At 35.6% G+C, this 19,914-nt stretch overlaps 2 pseudogenes; one reads left to right on the top strand and one right to left on the bottom strand.

Moving 5' to 3' along the window:
* On the bottom strand, window positions 1-4,065 carry LOC120115835 (annotated as a pseudogene).
* A 7,810-nt stretch (window positions 4,066-11,875) lies between these two features.
* Window positions 11,876-18,292, top strand: LOC120115831 (annotated as a pseudogene).
* The last annotated feature ends 1,622 nt before the right edge of the window (window positions 18,293-19,914 follow it).

Raw genomic sequence — 19,914 nt, 5'->3', positions numbered from 1 at the left:
TAACCCAAGAAACTTTCAATCCCCGTATTATTTGAACCTACAAAAGTCATTATAATAAATTACTTGAAATACACGTAATCTGTAGTAAATCACCAAACTCATTGCATAATCTTACGATCATCTTCCTTAAGCCGCTATCCTAGTAGTATTCTTTTCCCCTTCCCATTTGCCAGTTAGAAGTTCTCAATCGAAAAAGATGTATCTAAAAACCGAAGTTTTACGAGATGCTGAAGATTGTTATGCTCTGAAAGCACTGAACAGTTTGTTCCAATCCGAGGTGCTGAAAGCTTCGGACAGTTTGTTCCAGTCCGAGGCATCGATGTTCTGAGAAAAGAAAGCAGCACCTGCAGCAAGTGCAACAACAAGGACGACCAAAGCTTTCAAGCATCCATGGCCACGCGATAGCTTTCCCGATATGTGCTTACAGTACTTGCCTGCATCTTGAAACAGTGCCTGTCTGGCAGCATCAGCTTCATCGATCATCGCTTTTTCATTCTGAAAATGGAGAAAAGGAAAATGATAAATCAGTTGATAATATATCCTCCAAGTAAAATGTTAAAAATATTATGTCCTTCTTGAAATATCCGTGTCCGGCATATGATGCTTAAAGGATCCTTGAAAATTATATAAAAAAATTTAGACATACATGTATCGGACATATATCCATAACTGAAACGCAAATCCAAGTCCGAATAACAAAATTTTGTAGCACAATAAGCTATGTTGTTCTCAATTTTCCTTTTTCAAGTGCCCCCATACCCATGTAGTACATAAAATCGGATAAGGGTACGGAGGTATGGCTCTCCAAATGAAAAAAAAGGTGGAAAATGTTGAATATACTCGAGGTCAAACCCGAGCATCTGACACACTCAGTACCGAGTAAGATGGATCGTAAGTACCTTGCTCTGAAAATTCTTGATTGTTTCCCTCAAAGGGTCAAGAATAGTAACTTTTACAGGGTGTTGTTTCCAATCCTCAGAAAGTCTTCTGAGAACAGCAACACTTGCTTCTAGATTCTCAAGATAAGCCTTTTCCTATTCACAACCAGATAGAGAAAAAACAATTAATGAGTAGAAAGCTTCTTATAAATGCATTTCGTAAAAAACTAAAATAGTTTAAAGCCCACCCAAAGCTTGTAGCATTCAGCATTCTGGTTCAAACACCATATGACTATTCCGGCGGCTTCTTTGGATAGCTGGGGAGTAACTGTTTGAAAAGTGACCTCGAAACTGCCATTAGAACGAAGTGGGGGATAGGGGGAGTGGAAACCACAAAGAAGAAATATTTTCAAACAAAAAACTGACCTTCACCGGCTGCTTTGATAGAAAAAAGAAATATCTGCAGAGATACTTGTTTCATTGCTTTGCTTCCGTGGGAACCAGCGAGAGCCACTTCCTTTATTGTGGGATATATGGCCTCAAACCTTTCAGTTGCCTGCACAACATTACCATAACATAGTGAGAAGGTTGAGAGACTAATGATTTCAATCTATTCAATGACATGATAAATGCACAGAGTCAAACTCTTATTCTAACCTTTACTCTTGCTGAAGATGCAGGGAAGGTAACTCGCAGTAGAATCTCAAATGAAGATGGTGGCACCAGACGCTCCCCTTTTCTAACAGCGGCATTTACCAAAATTGTCCGAGCTTTTGAGACAGATAAGATCCTTTGACAAAAAGGGAAAAACTGAATAATCTTTTTTTCGATTTGAAGCTCAAAGAAAATATTAAAAAGTGAACCAGAAAGGGAAAAAAGGTGGAAACAATAGAAACTAAATACCATTCCACTAGCTGTAAAATTAGATCTCTGGACTGTGGATTACAGTTCTTGCCACCTACAATAGGCAAGAGGTGATGTGCCCACATGTACAGCCCCACAGCAAGATCTCCTCGGGATGCCTAGACAGTAAAACATTGATGTGTGAAAAAAGAAGCATATTAAAGAGGAACGTGTAACGGAAATTTAACTACCTTCAACATTTACATATCAGTTAGACTGATGTTGTGTTGCCACCACTTACCTGAACTATCATCCATACAGTGACAGGGAGCTTATCTTGTCCTTGGTATTTTGAATTTTCTCTCAGCTTCAGCAATACACTAATTAAGGCGTCAGGTTTACGTCGCAGTACCATTGCTAGTGCCACAAATATACCAACCTGCAAACTATGTTTGTATCAAACCCAAATTAAGGTGGACTGTATCTCTTGCCTAAAGTTAGAGGTAGATGCCTTTTAACTGGCAAAGTTAAATAATGATAAACCAAAACCTCCATGAATCACATGGAAAAGAAACAAATAAAAACGAAAATGAAGAAACGTTTCTCAAGTTCATTGAATTAAATGAATTCAATCTCCCTTAAAGTTAATAAATGCAACTTTCAAAGCATAAACCGGCTATCTCCCAGATTTATCACTTCATCATATTCAAAAGAAAACATTTACTAGGTGCTGCCTAGCTTGAGCATCAATAAGGGAACTTCCCATAAAATTGTTTAGACATTTGAAAGGAAATAATCCAGCTTTTAAATTTTATGATATTAAATTCTTTCCCACGGACATATATTCCAATCACTCAAAGGGTATTGTATGTTTCATGGTTTCTGTTTCTTTAAGCTGCATCAAGCTTAACATGTAAAAACCAATACATGTCAAACATCTCAAAGCAAATAACTAATATCAACACACCAGCGTCAGGCATCAAATTAATGGATAAAAAACCAAAGAATATAACCAACTTAACAGCAAAAAGGCCAATAAGTTACCTTAGACTTCGAGGATGTCTGTTGCACACTTTTCTTGGAGCCCTTAACACTTGCTTGTTGGGCCACCAAATCCTCAAGAATGATGTCTAAAGACCATAGCACAAAGAAACCAAGTGCCTCAAGGGATTGTTGGCTGATCCACTCGGCTGATGTCTTATAAACAGCATCAGGAATATGCGAAAGGGGTATCTGTCAAAGAGTCAGGGAAAGGAAGTAAACACAACAAATAGATAGAGATACTACAATGAAAAATCATCATCAGTCAGTTTCAATTACAATCATGCAGATATAAATTTTTAAAGAATCTCAATGAGCTTCCTAATAAAACCATGGATGATAACACATTTTATCCAGTAAATCCAGAAATCAAGCCTTGGAAAAAGAGTTCAATTTAAACAGTCAAACAGGCAACAACTTATCTTTCCAAAAAAATACATAAATAGATTGCATCCTTTCACCGATCCAACAGACAAATTGAAATTCCAGATTGTCATAAATCAATACTAAAAAGAAGAAAATAGTAAAAAAAAAAACTCACATCAGCAAGCTTGGCAACAGTGCTCTCCTTAAACATCTTCACCCAAGGAAACTGTCCCGCCACCACCTCCTGAAATGCCTTCCCATAAAAATTCGCAAACTTCTGCATTTGAATTTCCTGCTGTTCGCCACTCAATTCCTAATTCCAAGACCAATGAAAAAATTAGATGACCAACTGATTCCTTAAACAAATAAAATGAAATCTATCATAGTTGCATGCTTACAGAGATAAACCGAGAGATCAGCTGGATCGATCTTCGCAGCAGCCTCAGCAACCGTACCTTAGTCTTCTTTGGTTTCTTTTGCTTCACCTTCTTTTCCGCCTCCGCCGGCTTTCCGTCAGTCTTAACGCTTCCAGATCGCTATCATCGTCATCATCGAGATCGGATCTGGTATTCTTAACCTTAGCATCGCCCTCGATGGCATCAGCAGCTCTTTGAGCTTCGAGGATCCGACGGCGCCGATCCTGTGACTGCTGCTCAATGGAAAGGAAAACGTTGGGAGCGCCGCTACTTAGGACTCCGTTAACGAGGGTGAGGTTGGGCTTTTCGGGATCGGCCGTGGATTTGGCCTTACGTTGGCGCTTGGAATACGAAACCTTCTGCCAACCGTGGTCGACGTGGTTAGCGCCACCGTTGGCGGCGGCGGAAATAGCGGCATCGTGAACTTCGTGGAGATCGACGTAGTCCATTATCTGAGACGCTGGAGTAAAAATTGAAGAGAGGTGACTACAGGAAATCAGGGAAATTTTGGAGGGTAACAAACAGAACTGAGACCATTGAATAAGCAGCGGAAAATCCGTAAAACTATTTACAGATCTATTTTACACATTAATTATAAAAACTTAATATTATTTCATTTACATCTGAAACAATTTTTATAGTTTAATCATACGTATCTAATATATCGATTGATTAATTCGAATCAAACATTTAACATAGTTATTATAGTTATAGAACGAACATCTCAATCTAATTTTACACATTAGCACGAATCACTTTGTCTCGATGGTTAAAGAAATCATTGTTGTTTCTAAAAATCTCAAATTCGAACATGACTGTAGTATAACGATTAAACGTTTATTATTAAATAATTAAGAATATTTAAAATACATACTATTTTATAATCATTTAGTATTGATAAAAGATTTAAATGTAAAAAAATATGGGTTCAATTGATTTTCCAAACAGATAAAGGATTTTTTAAATCATTAAGTTACTTTTATAAGATATTTATATATTTAAAATATCTTATCTTTAAATTTATATCTGAAAATATGTTCCAACAAATATAAATCACAAATATTTAAAAAAATACTATTTAAATCTTGCATTTTTTCCCTCTTTGTTAACTTTTTACAAATGAATTATTGAAGTATCGATTTTTGTTTCTTTTTATCTTCATAATTAATAATATAATTTAATGTGATATAATTTAATATTCTTAATGTAATTAAGATTAATATAATTATATTTAATTTTTTTAATAATCTAAATAAATTACAAAATATATTTTTTTTCAAATTTTAATTAATTGATAGCGCACATAGACTTTAAACACAGTTACTCAAACCTAAATCTCTAAAAAGAATAATATCATATCTTATTTTTTAGTTACTCTCCCGATTCTAGGGCAAATCGTATTTGATTTTGGTGAATGAATCTTCTAGTTGGAATTTTTACATACACAAGGAGTTGAATTTGATACCTTACTTAAGCGATATCAAATTGCTTACCACTTAAATAAACCCCTCTCGGTATTCAAATCGAACTAAATATACCCTTAAAGATATTCAAATAAATAGATTTAGAACACATCACATTTCAAAGGCAAAGGCAAAAGTTGGGATTTATGAATTAATGGGGGAGAAATACACACATTTGAATGAAAATAGGGTGAAGAATGCACACATTCTATGCCATTTCCATAAACCAATTAATGAACTAATGGGAAGAAATTTTAAGAGAGATGATTTATGAATCAATGCTTTCCAAATCCCAGAAGTTCCTTTCCTAGAAATTGCTTCACTTGGCCTTCTTCCATTATTGCCTTCCATTTTCTCACTCTTTGGCTTCTTGCATAACATGAACTTCCTTTCCCCTACTGATCCAATTGTCTCCCATGGACTCAATGATGCATTAATCAAGAAAACAAAGGATCAAACACCAAAACCAAAATAACCCAACAGTTTTTTTAGTAATATCTATACTTTCAAGGGACCAAAACCATAAATAATCCAATTGTCTCCAATGGACTTTATGCTTAGATTTATAATTTAGTCATGTAATTTTATTCAGGGTAAATTATGCATTTAATGTCTAAACTAACAATTTTGATCAATTTTAATATCTAAACTTTCAATTTTTTCAAAACGATACCTAAAATTTAATTTTTGTTCCAGTTTAATACCAAGTACAAAATTTAATGTTAGGTTTTTTAAAAAATTAGAATTTTAGGTACTAAAACAACCAAAATTGATAGTTTATACACTAAACATGTTAAGTTTGTAACGCTTAAAATGAAACAAAAATTAAACATTAGGAACTAAAATGAAGCAAAAATAAACAATACATATGATTTTAGAAAAATTGAAAGTTTAATACTAAAACAGACAAAAAATGATAGTTTATGTACTAAATGAATAGTTTATCCTTTTATTTAAAATGTATAATGGATAATTATACAAGAGGTTACTGTTAAAATTGGTGGAACTGTTTAATTAATTTGAATTGATTTTATTTTTGAAATTAAAAAATTCAGTTAGATAAAAAGTTGGGTAAATTACGCGTTTAATATTTAAACTATCAGTTTTGGTCAGTTTTAGTACCTGAACTTGTAATTTTTTAAAATCACATAAAGTTTAATTTTTATTTCATTTTAGTATCCATGTTCAAAAATAACGTTAAATTTTGAAAAAAATAAAAGTTTAAATACTAAAATATACCAAAATTGATAGTTTAGGTACTAAATGCATTAAGTTATTAATGGTGGGTACTAAAATAAATAAATTAAATGTTAGGCACGTTTTTAAAATTTTAAAATTTTAGATACTAAAACAGACTAAAACTAATAATTTTAGATACTAAATGTAATTACCCTAAAAAGTTGAATGTTTAATTGGATTTTTTTTCAAAAGTTTGAGGCATTTTTCCCGAAAAATCACCGGTGACCGGTATATTTACCGATCTAACACCGATCAGATTATATTTCTCGATCTAACACCCGTAGCAGTAAAGCGCGCTCCCTGCCCCGCGCTATATGCTGATTTGGCGCCACGTGGGGTATAGCGCGTCCCCTGTACCGCGCTATACGCTGACATGGCTTACACGTGGGTATAGCGCGCCCCCTGTTCCGCGCTATACGCCACGTAGGGGTATAGCGTCGCCCCTGCTCAGCGCGTACGTATAGCGCGGACTTTACTTATATAGCGCAGTGCAGGTACCGCGCCTTATATGGTTATAAATACCCTTCACTCTCGTTTAAGTTTCTCACATCTCCTCACATCTCTCCTCTCAACTTATAAATTAATACAACAATTCCATCAACGAGTAATAATTTTGGTAATTTTCTCATATTTGATTTAGAAGTTCGTGCGATTTTTCGTTATAATTTCGTTATAAATTTTTTTTACTACACTTATTGTTTATTATGATTATTTAAAAAAATATTATACTAATTATTTTCAATTAATTTTTGAAAATAGGAGCATACATCAAAATAGTTTTGCAGTGCATGTAATAATATAAAAATTATATTATTTAAATTATTTACGTTGATGTGTAAAAAATTTATTGTGTTATATTTTCGTTCATATAATTTATTTAATCAGGTTTGTTTCAGTTTTTTTGCAGATATAAATTGCCGCACTTTTAAACTCAAAGAATGGTGCGACTTTCAACTATTGTTTATTATTATGTTGAAATTCGAAAGATGAAACCGGCGTTGTTTTCGTATCAAATGAGCGTGTTAAAATATCATTCAAGAGAAACATAACTCTTGAGGAGCTGATAACGAAGATTTCGAGGAAGATTCATGTTGGAAGTAGTAAAAGAATGTCGTCGAACAATGATGATGTTCAAATGATGGTTGAAGCTCAAAGTAATTATTCAGACGCCACTATTGAGATGTATACATATTTGTTCAAGTGCATGCTGTTGGGGTCAATCATTAAGCTCCCACTATGGGCTGGCTGAACAAGTTGACAGCCCGACTACAGTAATGTGTAATGATTTTAATGCCATAATGGGGAGACATTCATCCGCAACTCCTTACGATATGTACTGAGGTGGGTCCACGAACAATCCGTATGGCAACATCGCGTCCAGTTCAAGGGGAAGGCATTCATCTGCAAATTTCTTTGACCATATGGAGATGCCATCGACGCAACCATCTATGCAGTTTCCATTTGACATGATGACTTCAAGCTCCAGGGGGAGGCATTCGACTGCGAGCTTTTTCGACGTCAATGTCGATATGCCTTCCAGTTCAAGGGGAAGGCGTGCAAGTAGTAGGTTCTTCGACCTAAATGGAGAGCATGGATGAACCATCATCTCCACAGAAGAACCGCTTCGTGAGCCTGGTGCGGATGGTGCTGAGACTGGATTATTCATTCACCCAGAATCACCGCAATTCAACTTCGATGATGATGAAGTTCCAGGAAATGTGGCACAAACTGACCCTCCTGCACACATGTATGAAGCTGATTATGGTACAATGTACGGGCCAGAATTTGCGGATATGCTTCATCTCGGTGACTATGGATATTACTCATCAATAAATAATGGTGAGTTATATTTAGGCATGAAGTTTTCAAGCAAAGAAGAAGCAGTGATGGCTATAAAAAATTACAATATCCGTAATTCTGTTCAGTCCAGAGTCAATCGATCGACGATCGAAAAATATGTATGCTATTGTGCCCGACGCGAAAACGGATGCAATTGGATGGTTCACGTATCGAAAATGAAGAGGAAAAACAATATATGGGAACTAACAGTATACAACGGTCCTCACACATGTTGTGCTGGAGGGGTCAACCAAGATCATCCCAACTTGGACTATGAAATGATATGCCAAGCCATCATGCCCATGGTAAAAGCAAGCTCTCATATAGCTGTTGTTGTGTCATTTCAGATCGCGGAGCTGGGATCAAAGCAGCAATGGAGTCTTTGGGTTCAATGTGGCAACCTCCCTTTGTCCAACATAGGTATTGTCTCCGATACATTGCTGCGAACTATCATGGAAGGTACAAGAATAATGATGAGCGTCAATTAATTATGCGCATGGGTAAGTGAAACTGATGTAGTTTGTTTTCTTTCAATCGTTTTAATTTTGCAAAGAAAGCAAGTTAGTAAGTTATACATTTTTTATCAGGTTACGAACTACTTCCTCGAACGTTTGAATCAATGCTTCAAGATTTGCGGGCGAAGAACGAGGAAAGATACGATTACATCAGCCTCATCGATAAAGAAATGTGGACGAAATCATATGATGGTGGATATCGATATGGACACATGACGACCAACTTGGCTGAGGCAATCAATTCAACCTTAAAGGGTGCACGTCACTTACCTGTAGCGGCTTTGGTAAAAACTATATTTTCGTTTGGGGGTGCTTTTTATGAAGCTCGGGGGACAAGTTCAAACCTGGATGCAAGGCGTCATGTCTATCACCCTAGATTAGTTGCAGATCTACAAAAAATAATTGTTGCATCAAATGGAATGTCTGTAACAAGCTTCTCTAGAAGGCATGAAATGTTTCGTGTCATAGAGTTGACGCGACCTCTTCAAGGGATTGAAGTTGTGTCGTTAAGAGTAAATCTAAGGGACAGAACGTGCGACTGCGGGTTTTTTCAAGCTCTGAAGTATCCATGCTCTCATGTGATAGCAACTTGCTCGCATACACGTCAAGACTATAACCATTTTGTGGATCCCGTATACCTACTATCTGAAGTTTTTAAGGTATACGAATTTGAGTTTCCCCCCATAAGTAATGACAAAGACCCTGATGAGGTTCAAGTTTGGCTTCCGATTGTACCAAATCTGAGTTTATTGAGGGAGCGTGGTCGTCCAAAATCCAATCGAATTCATTGCAATATGGGTATTCGAGAAAGATTTAGACAAGACAGAAGATGTGACCATTGTAGAAACCCAGGACACACTAGAAAAACATGTCCAGTTCTGTTGTCATCAAGTAACAATTGATGAGGAAATGATGTATTTGTTTATCAAATAATAATTCTTGTACTTTAATTTGTATTTACTTCAAGTTAATGTCATTCGATAATCGCTGATGAAGATTAAAAAAAGAACACAATCATTAAATTTTATCAAACTAATAACAATTTGGTATTTAAATACAACAAACTTACAATAAGAATTAAATGGTAAATGATAACAAAATTAAATAACTGATATTAAATGGTAATAAACAAAATTAACTGAAATACATTAAAAAAAGTCCAACAAATTTAACAAAATAAAGTTATTAAATGAGAAATAATAAAAATTACAATTTAACAAAATAAAGTAAATACAAATATAAAAAAAATCTATCGATGCATGCGTCGCGAATGTGTTCCTCAAGCGGTGGTTGTCGGTCTCGAGGAGGATTTCTTCGTATCACTGGTTATGACTCCTCGTTGTCATCATCGTCGTCGTCATCCTGAGCATGTACATTAGGTTGATGAGGAGCTGATGACGATGAAGCACCTCCATAGAATAAGGACCCTGGAGGTGTATGACTGACTATACCACCGGCCTACGAAAACTGGGAAAACTCATAAAACCCAGACATCGCTGAGTGTGAAAACTGTATAGGAGGTGTCTGTGTTGTGGCCATGGGTGATGAGGCTGAACCCGCCAGATATTCAATATATGAACCCCAAGTCGGATCTACAACATAGACCCATAATAGCCTCCAGGAGGGGTCATCTATGACGGTGGTGGCGGCGGGGTCATAAAACTAGATGAAGGCGGAGGCGGCGACATCTGGTAATGGAAAGACTGCGGCATCATATATGGCTGTGGATGAATCGGAAGCGCCTGCTCTCCGTCCACGAGTCGGGGGACGATGGTGTTGTGTCGGTGAACGTCTCTGTCGACGTCGCGGAAAGGTCTGCCCTCGTGCATCCTTGAGAAACAGAAACGGTTTCCCGTTACTATTGAACCACTCATAATAACCTTCAGCAACACTTAAGAGGTCAAGTAAAATGGGCTCTCTACGGGGAAGGCGCTGATGTCGATCCTCCCACAACACGACCCACTCATGATGCCTCACCAGCCAATTTGTATCTGTCTTGCCGCGTCTATCTAAGCTATGCAACTCGTCCATATTGCGAGGTGCTTCCGGAATTGGTTGAAAACAACCAAACTGCCGGAGCACGCGATCTGTCAAGTAAAGTAGTCCAGGAACCCTGTGAGATCCCTGATATCACATCTCCATCCACTGGAAGCCCTAGGTGTATAGTAACATCCTCAAGTGTAATCGTGCACTCTCCGCACGGAAGATGGAATGTGTGGGTCTCCGGCCTCCACCGCTCTACTAAGGCAGAAATAAGGTCTGATTCTATCTTACAGTGACCCTGATATCTACCTATGTAACCAAATCCAACCTCTACTAAATATGGCAAGACACGGCTATATATCACTAACTTAAGATTCCTAATAAAAGGATCTAATACACGGTCATTCTCCTAAAATATAATAATTACACAAATTAATTCTTAATCTAATAATCATGCATTAAATAAATCAACAAACTATTACAAATAATTTAAATTAAATTAAACGTTAAAATGTTACCGTATCAGCAAAGTGTCGAGATATATGATTTTCATCCAAGCGAAGTATATCGCCTTCCATTATATTTGCAAAAAAATTATATTAGTAAAATAATAAATAAAGTAAATGCTTAAATAAATTAAATACATAATATTAAAATATTATAAATATACCTTAAACAGAGAGAGTATTTAAGAGAATTTGAGAATATGGTATGATGAAAGTAATGGACGAGGGGTATTTATAGGGAAGGTTGAGAGTAATTAAAGGTATAGCGCGTCTCTTGTACCGCGCTATACCTCACGTGTCAGATAAACAGCTATAGCGCGGAACAGAAGGCGTGCTATACCCACGTGTAAGCCATGTCAGGGTATAGTGCGGTACAGGGGGCGCGCTTTACTACTACGGGTATTAGATCAAAAAATATAATCTGACCGATGTTAGATCGATAAATATACCGGTCACCGATAATTTTTCGGTAAAAATACCAAAGTTCGTGCGTTTCGTACAACCTTAAACCCAAAAAAGAAACTGTTTGTATAAAATCCGGCTCGTACGCACCGGGTTAGTCAGATAGCCCGCGAAGGACTCGTTCATCCCAAACTAACCGACATTTGAAAATATTGAGTTTCTATAAATTTCAGCCTATAACCATTGCATCCTTCCATCTCCCCCCCATTGCTAACAAATCCATAAAGAAAACACCGAAGCTTCGTCGAATCGCATTTCTCTTTGATCTCCCCAACGTGTGAGTTATCTTTCTCGAATTTTGCACTTTTTTTCTCTATTATTTATTAAGATTTCTGAGATTCGTGTTTAGATTGACTGCTTTGATTGATCTGAGGATCTGAGTGCGTTTTTCGGCAGTGACAAAAATGGTGTTTGAGGTGTCGAAAGTGCCAACTACGCCGTTCGATGGCCAGAAGCCTGGCACTTCTGGCCTCCGTAAGAAGGTTTTTGACTTTTTGTAAATCTTACGCTTTTTATTCGTTTCGTTTGATTTGATTCGTTATCCGACGTGTTGATCTCTTTTTTAGTTCAATTTGATGCATGGAAGTGCTTCTCATTGAATCAGATCTCTTCATGCAAAGTTAACTTCATTTTTTTTATATAGATAAGCAGTAATTCTTATTTCTTAAATATATAACACTTAAATGGACAGGAACCTCTTTTCGTCTCTGATTTGTTTGCCATTTTAAAGTTTTAACATAAATCATAATTTATTTTCCCTTCATTTTCTATATATTGGATCTGAATCAAGTTTCTCTATTATTTAATTGAATTTATTTATTTTTGATTGACTCTAATTTCTCTCTTGATCATTGGAGGCTTGAATTTCAAGTTAAATATTCTCATTTTCTAATAATGCGTCAAATTGTAATTCATGATTCTTTATAGTCTATCACATTCAGATCATAGTTTCGGCCTTTGATTTTAATAAAGCTTTCAATGGTTTACCGTTAAATTTTATGTTTTAATACTCTGGAACTGATCTTAAAAAATAGTACAACTTAGTTGTTGTGGTATTTTCTACATTTTTCTTACAAATATTTCTCTCTTGTTGCTTTAATTGTTTGATTAATTGAATAATTTAGCGTTTTGATCTTCCCAGGTGAAAGTTTTTGTTCAACCTCATTATTTGCACAATTTCGTTCAGTCAACATTCAACGCCCTTACACCAGAGAAAGTTAGAGGTAGGGATGTTTGTTATGCTTGATTTTTGTATGCTAAATTTACTTGGTCCTCATTTATTTATTTAGACACTTAACGTGGCATGTTAAGCAATGCATATAGAAGCTTGGAATTGAGCTTATCTAAGGCTTACATAGAACATGCTTTGAAATAGTAGGGGTAGCCTTATGGAGGGATCGTATGGCACTAAATATACTTGGGAGGTGTACATGTTATCTTGAATGGTAATTTGCTTGAGTCATTCTGATAGAACTGTTCTTTTGGTCATATCATTTGCTTTAATTCTTTTCTTTGTTTCGCCAAAGTAGAATTGGATTTTGCAGCTAAATTATTTTCTAGTTTTCTATCCTTTTTAGAATCGCTGTCCTGAAGAGCAGTATAAGGAGCTTTAAGTGCACTCGTTGAATTTATATTTTGGCTTCAACTTTAACAATTGTAGTTCGTACTGATAGAACCTTGTATAAATATTAGTCCTTATGATCATGGTGATCTTTAAGTTCATTATCCCCTTTTCTGATTTTGCACAATTGATATGAACATTTATTCTGTTTTATTTTACTATTTTTCTTGGTCACATTCATTCAGTATATTATAATTACTCTTTTTTTAAAAAAAATATTTTCATGGTTGTAGGCGCTACACTTGTTGTTTCTGGTGACGGTCGTTATTTCTCCAAGGATGCTATTCAGGTACTGCAACTCTTTGAACCTAAATTTAGATATGGTTAAATAAACTTTCTTAAACTACCCATGACATCTCTACTACTTATTTGTTGCATTTCTACTTGACTACTTGTATGGTGTATTAGTATTAGTTGATACGGGTTAATCAGCATAAAAATGTTCGAAGGTAATCTCTGGTCAACTCATATTTTTCATCCTTGTATGGTGGACGAGGGAATGCCTGTATAAAACATTACATGTGACCAGTAATGTGGACAATGTGTGTGTAGTAGGTGTTCTGGTTGAACAATTATTATGATGTAATATTGGTGCACAAACTCTAAATTAAATGCTCAAAAGGTTGCAATTGATGACTTCTAGACTGTTTGTGTTTATTATGATGTTATCTCCTTTTTGAAAATGATATCATTTAGTATTCAGTCATTAACCATAGTGTAATTGCTTGGTGTCGTAATCTTGTTAAATTGACAGATAATAATCAAGATGTCAGCTGCAAATGGAGTAAGGCGTGTATGGGTTGGTCAAAATGGATTGCTTTCAACTCCAGCTGTATCAGCTGTGATACGTGAAAGGGTTGGTGCAGATGTGAGTAATATTGCTGCAATTCCACACTGTTATTATTGTTATTATCCCCCTCCCTCATTACCCGTAGTGGGTTGTTAACAAAATTAGTTGATACGTTTGAATTTGATTAAGGTTCCACTTGTGAACTTCTAATTCCAGGGATCGAAAGGAACTGGGGCCTTTATTTTGACAGCTAGTCACAATCCCGGTGGCCCTGATGAGGTAGTGCCTAACTTATTTTTCCTATTTTCTAAAAGTTGCTTTTACATGCAACATTGAATAGATGTATGATTACTTTTGTTTTGTCCGAGTCTGTCCATTTAGTAAAAATAAATAAAAATTTATATGCAACATTTTATATATGCCTGAGGCTTTTGCTTTTGTTTATTTACTGCAGGATTTTGGAATTAAATACAACATGGAAAATGGTGGACCTGCTCCAGAGGCCGTCACTGATAAGATCTTTGAGAACACAAAAACAATAAAAGAATATCTGATTGCTGAGGGGCTACCAAATGTTTGTCTGCATACTTGGAACAACGTTTTCATTGTCTTTGTTCCATTTACGTTAATGTTGTTAATTTGTTGCATAATCCAGGTAGACATTAGTGCAATTGGTGTTACCAACTTTACGGGGCCTGAAGGAAACTTTGATGTTGAGGTTTTGATTCAGCTAGTGACTACATAAAATTGATGAAGTAAGTTTTCAAGTGAAAATGTTTTTTCCTTTTGACTGGCAACACCATAGGGATGGTGACATTTGTTTCCCATCTTTTTCTACCTCCCTTGATTGGAATTGTATTATTATTTAAGTTCAACACTTAAAAGCTTCAAAGAAAATCATTTGCATGGGCTAAAATTCTGTGACATATTTCATTTCTGTTATTGGTTCGATGTTTGAATGCTGACAATGTCAGGGTTCTTAGTATTAGCAGCTAATTCGTTCAGTCTAAATACTAAGCCCTTTACCACTATTTGTCAGGTCAATTTTTGACTTTGAGCTTATCCGCAAGCTGCTTTCATCCCCGAAGTTTACGTTCTGGTATGCAGATTTTGCCTTTATGAAGAGGAACATATTTTCTAACATATACCCAAGTTTTTGGTTAAAGGTGTAACTCTTTCCCTTCTTATTGAAGCTATGATGCGCTTCATGGAGTTGCTGGAGCTTATGCAAATCGCATTTTGTGGAGGAGCTTGGGGCACAAGAAAGCTCCCTTTTGAACTGCGTACCCAAGGTCTTTTTATGTTGCTTTTATGTTTATCCAATAGATGAGACTTTTCCTTGGTGGTGCTTGACTTAATGCAAACCAGGAGGACTTTGGAGGAGGACATCCCGATCCCAATCTGACTTATTCCAAGGAGTTGGTTGAACGCATGGGATTGGGACAATCAAACCCTCAAGTTGAACCACCTGAGTTTGGTGCTGCTGCTGATGGTGATGCTGATCGTAACATGATCCTGGGTAAAAGGTAGTAATTCCATGGTTGCCATCAACAAAATCTGATTAACATCTTAATAGTTACCAAGTCTTCTACAATTTTTTTTTAACTTATTTGCTTTCTTAGGTTTTTTGTCACTCCATCAGATTCAATAGCCATCATTGCTGCCAATGCTGTTGGTGCAATTCCTTACTTTTCTTCTGGTTTGAAGGGAGTTGCCAGGTTTTTTCTTGCACCATGCCACTTCTTTTCTGTGAATAGCATGTTTTTAACCTGCTTCGTATCAGATTTCAACCAGTCTTAGTGTCCAGCTGCTCCTTTCAAAATATCAACTCCGTCATACTAAAATTATCAATCCAGAACAACTAACATGCTCATTGCCACTTAAGCTTAAAAATGGTGATACTACACTTGAAACCTATACAAACTGAAATTATTTGATGAAAATGTGTCCTAGTCCTTTTTCTCTTTGGCCTGCTCAAGTGCATCCATACTTCTCAGAAAGCAAAATAAACATGTCAGACTATTTCTTCCACTATGAGAGCTCACCATTGTTTACACATATATTGAAGTTGAAACTCTAATATGGCGTTTCCTGCATATTTATTTATTTGTCTTCATTGTAACTATGTTCTGGATTTGTTGCTTGTAGGAGTATGCCCACATCAGCTGCCCTTGATGTTGTGGCCAAGAACTTGGGACTGAAATTTTTCGAGGTATTGTATGGAAAAATATTATTGATAATATTTATGCTCAGGGATGGATCAAGGGTGGTGCTGGATGCGGTCGCACCCCTAGAAATTTTAAATTCCCTTATATTTAGGTTTTTCTTTGTATTTTCTATTGATTATCTAATTCAGCACCCATACAATTTTTAATATAACTTCTTAAGTTCACACCCCGACATAAATTTCTGGTCCGTCTCGGTTTATGCTGGCCACTGTTTTTACCGTTCAAGCGAGCTACTAGCCTATTCTCTGATAGGTACCCACGGGCTGGAAATTTTTCGGGAATTTAATGGATGCTGGAATGTTCAATTTGCGGAGAAGAAAGTTTTGGAACTGGTTAGCATTTGATGTTCCTATTAATCCTATCCACGAAGTATATCAGTTTTGCATTTTTCTATGAGAAACTTACAGAATCAGCTATCTGCGAACAGGCTCTGACCATATACGTGAGAAAGATGGAATCTGGGCTGTTTTGGCCTGGCTTTCAATCCTTGCATATAAAAACAAGGAAAATCTCAATGGGGACAAGCTTGTGTCAGTTGAGGATATAGTTCGTCAGCACTGGGCCACCTATGGTCGACACTTTTATACTCGATATGACTATGAGGTACAACATTGGGCAATTTTGTTTTCTATATTTTGCCTACAGATATCGAGGGAGTATCTAACTAGATTCATCTTCTTTCGCGAAGAATGTAGATGCTGGTGGAGCGAAGGATTTAATGGCAAATATGGTTAAATTGATGTCAAACCTTGATGAAGTTAATGCGTACGTATATGTACTAATTTTATAACCACTCAACTACTTCCTGGAATTACGCCACTATTTGATATTAATGCGAAGCTTATTTGCAGGACTGATTTTTTATGCTGTTAGTGTCGAGCATTACAATTATTAGAACTGCCATGTTGATCATAGTCATTATGGTTAGGGGTGAGTGTTGAATCGAGGCGAATAAAAAAAAATTCGAGTTATTCGAGTTGATGAGTCTTATTTTACAACTCGAAGTTAGCTTAATTTTTTTTAGTCGAGTCAAGTTGATTTTTTGAGTTTTTATTTATATTTAATTATAAATATTTATAATATTATAATGCTATCTGATTCTAATTTAAATAGTTTTCTACATCCATATATACAATACAATTTTTTTTTCATATGTAACATACATATATCATACAAATTCGAAGAATTCGACTCAAACTTGAAAATCAATATAGTAATTACTAAAAATTTCGAGCTGTATTTACAACTCGATTTGAAGTTGATTTTTTTTAATCGAGTTGAGTTTATGGAATTACAACTCGAAGTCAATTCGAGTAAAAAAATTCGGTTTTTCGATTCAAGTCTTGCTCACCCCACGTCATGACTAAAGATTTTCCTTGAAATGATAAAATTGATAAACTTATGTTTTTTTTCCTTCTATCGTGCAGTATCGTGAAGGGGGCTCGACCGGATGTGTCAAAAGTTGTCAAAGCCGATGAGTTTGAATACAAGGATCCCGTTGACGGTTCGATTTCAAAGAATCAAGGAATTCGGTTTTTGTTCGAGGATGGATCACGATTGGTAAGTCAACTTCCTCATGTTTTTCGTCACTCAGTTTGATTATGTTACTTTTTTTTTATTGCGGTAATAACATGTGTTATTACATATATTATGATCATACAATAATGATTTTGAACATCTTTACTGTTATATAACGGCCATTCTAATAACATACCACTATTTAAATTGTATAAGTAGATTTTCCGGCTGTCCGGAACTGGTTCTGAAGGTGCTACTATCCGTCTCTACATCGAGCAATATAAAAAGGATCCACCGAAGGCCGGAAGAGAGGCCGAGGAACCTCACGCTCCTCTTGTGAGTCCATCAATTTCTTGTTTGTAGAAATAATATCAATGGTTCCCCATAAAACATAAGGCTGACTCTTCTTTTAAATGGTATCAGGTGGAGGTTGCACTAACACTGTCGAAGATGAAGGAGTTCACCGGTCGAGCGGCACCTACCGTGGTCACATAGATCCATTCTGCTACAACATAAGGTGTGTTTTATTTCCTTCTCAGAAAAAGGAAACATAAATAAAGTCTTCGTTATATAGTATGTCATAATCATCCGTACCCTCAGTACTTGAGGGTGTCAAATTACAATAATTGTTTGCTTAATAAAAATTTTGAATTTTTCTCATCATAGATTTATCGGTATATGATTTTCTTTTTTCTTTTTTGAAGTAAAATTAGATTTTCGTTATATAAAAAGGTAAGTTATAAAGAATGTGACATACTTTTAACATAGAAATTTAAAGGACACGAAAAAAATTAAAATCAAATTTTATCGATCAGATCACGTTGGTCGCGTGGGACACGACCGCGCAAAAGCAGGTCGTGTCCGTGGTTAACAAGCTGATGTGGGCAGCTTGTGCTTGCATCTGCGGAGCGTTTTTATCGATCGCTTTCGTGGTTATAGGAAAGGGTAGGTCATGGATGGTTGTTACTATAACCATAGTAGGAGCACTGATTCTGGTCGGAACTCTCGCCAGCATGTGCTATTTTGTTTTCTGGCAACGTTTCAGATTCATACGGAGCGACTCTCAAAGGCGAATAAAACGAGCGAGGGGGAGTAAGTCTTTCTCGTGGTCATACTCTGCAAATATATCAGATGATGATGATTATAATTCTGATCTTGAGAAGATATATGCTTTATAAATACTTATTGTAAGCCTTGTAAAAAGCACGGTACAACACTGATATGTAAGAGGTTTTTTTGTTTGCCCTCTGATTTTAAAGTTTCATCCTGATTAATCTTAATTTGGATCGATCTGTGGGTGAGTCTCCCAATATGAATTTTTTATATATACAAATACTCAAATCTGAAGTTCTGTTTTAACAATATCAAATTGCCTACCACTCGAACTAACATATTAGTGATACGTAAGAGTTTTGATTATATGGTTTTGGTGTTGCTAATATGACACAGGAAAAGTTAATCAATACGCTGATACCGCTGTCTTCTCCCCCCCCCCCCCAAGTAAATTGATAACTGAAATTGATGGCAACTGCTTTGTTCGGACAGAGTTCGGTACAATGGTCCCTAATGATAGGGTACTATTTTATTAAGTTCTTTTACTATTAAAAATTATAAATGATATTTCGATTATATAATATTGTTTTGTTGAGTTTTTCTACAATTAAAAGTTACAAAATAGTCACCCGACTATTTATTATGTTCCAAACTCATGGTTTTTTGTTAAAAAATTAACGGTATTCTGAACTGAACGTTAATCTACTGACTATGATATGATAAAATATGATCTCAGAATCTCAAACGACTATCATATCTTAGTCACCACGTTAACATTCAACTTAGACAATCGTTAATTCTTAAAGGCAAATGACGAGTTTAGAACATAATGAATAGTCGGGTGACTAGTTTTTAAATTTTAATACTCAAGGGACTTAATAAAGCAACATTTTATCATTGAATGATTATTTTGTAACTTTTAATAGTCAAAGAATTGAATAAAATAATATCCTATAGTCATGAGACAATTTGTATACTTTACTCTTATACTTAAGTATTACATAGAAGAATTATAAAAAAATATAAAATTAAATAAACTATCATAATAAATTTAGATTTAAATAGCTCAATCATTGTAATATAAAGTTAAATAAATTATCATAATAAATTTAGGTAGAATAATTTGTGATCAATATTGAACAGAGAAAGGTCA

This window comes from Hibiscus syriacus, unplaced genomic scaffold (genome assembly GCF_006381635.1).
Source record: "Hibiscus syriacus cultivar Baekdansim isolate YM2019G1 unplaced genomic scaffold, ASM638163v2 tig00110279_pilon, whole genome shotgun sequence".
NCBI classification, from domain to species: domain Eukaryota; kingdom Viridiplantae; phylum Streptophyta; class Magnoliopsida; order Malvales; family Malvaceae; genus Hibiscus; species Hibiscus syriacus.
This window is presented reverse-complemented; position numbering and strand designations above follow the sequence as displayed.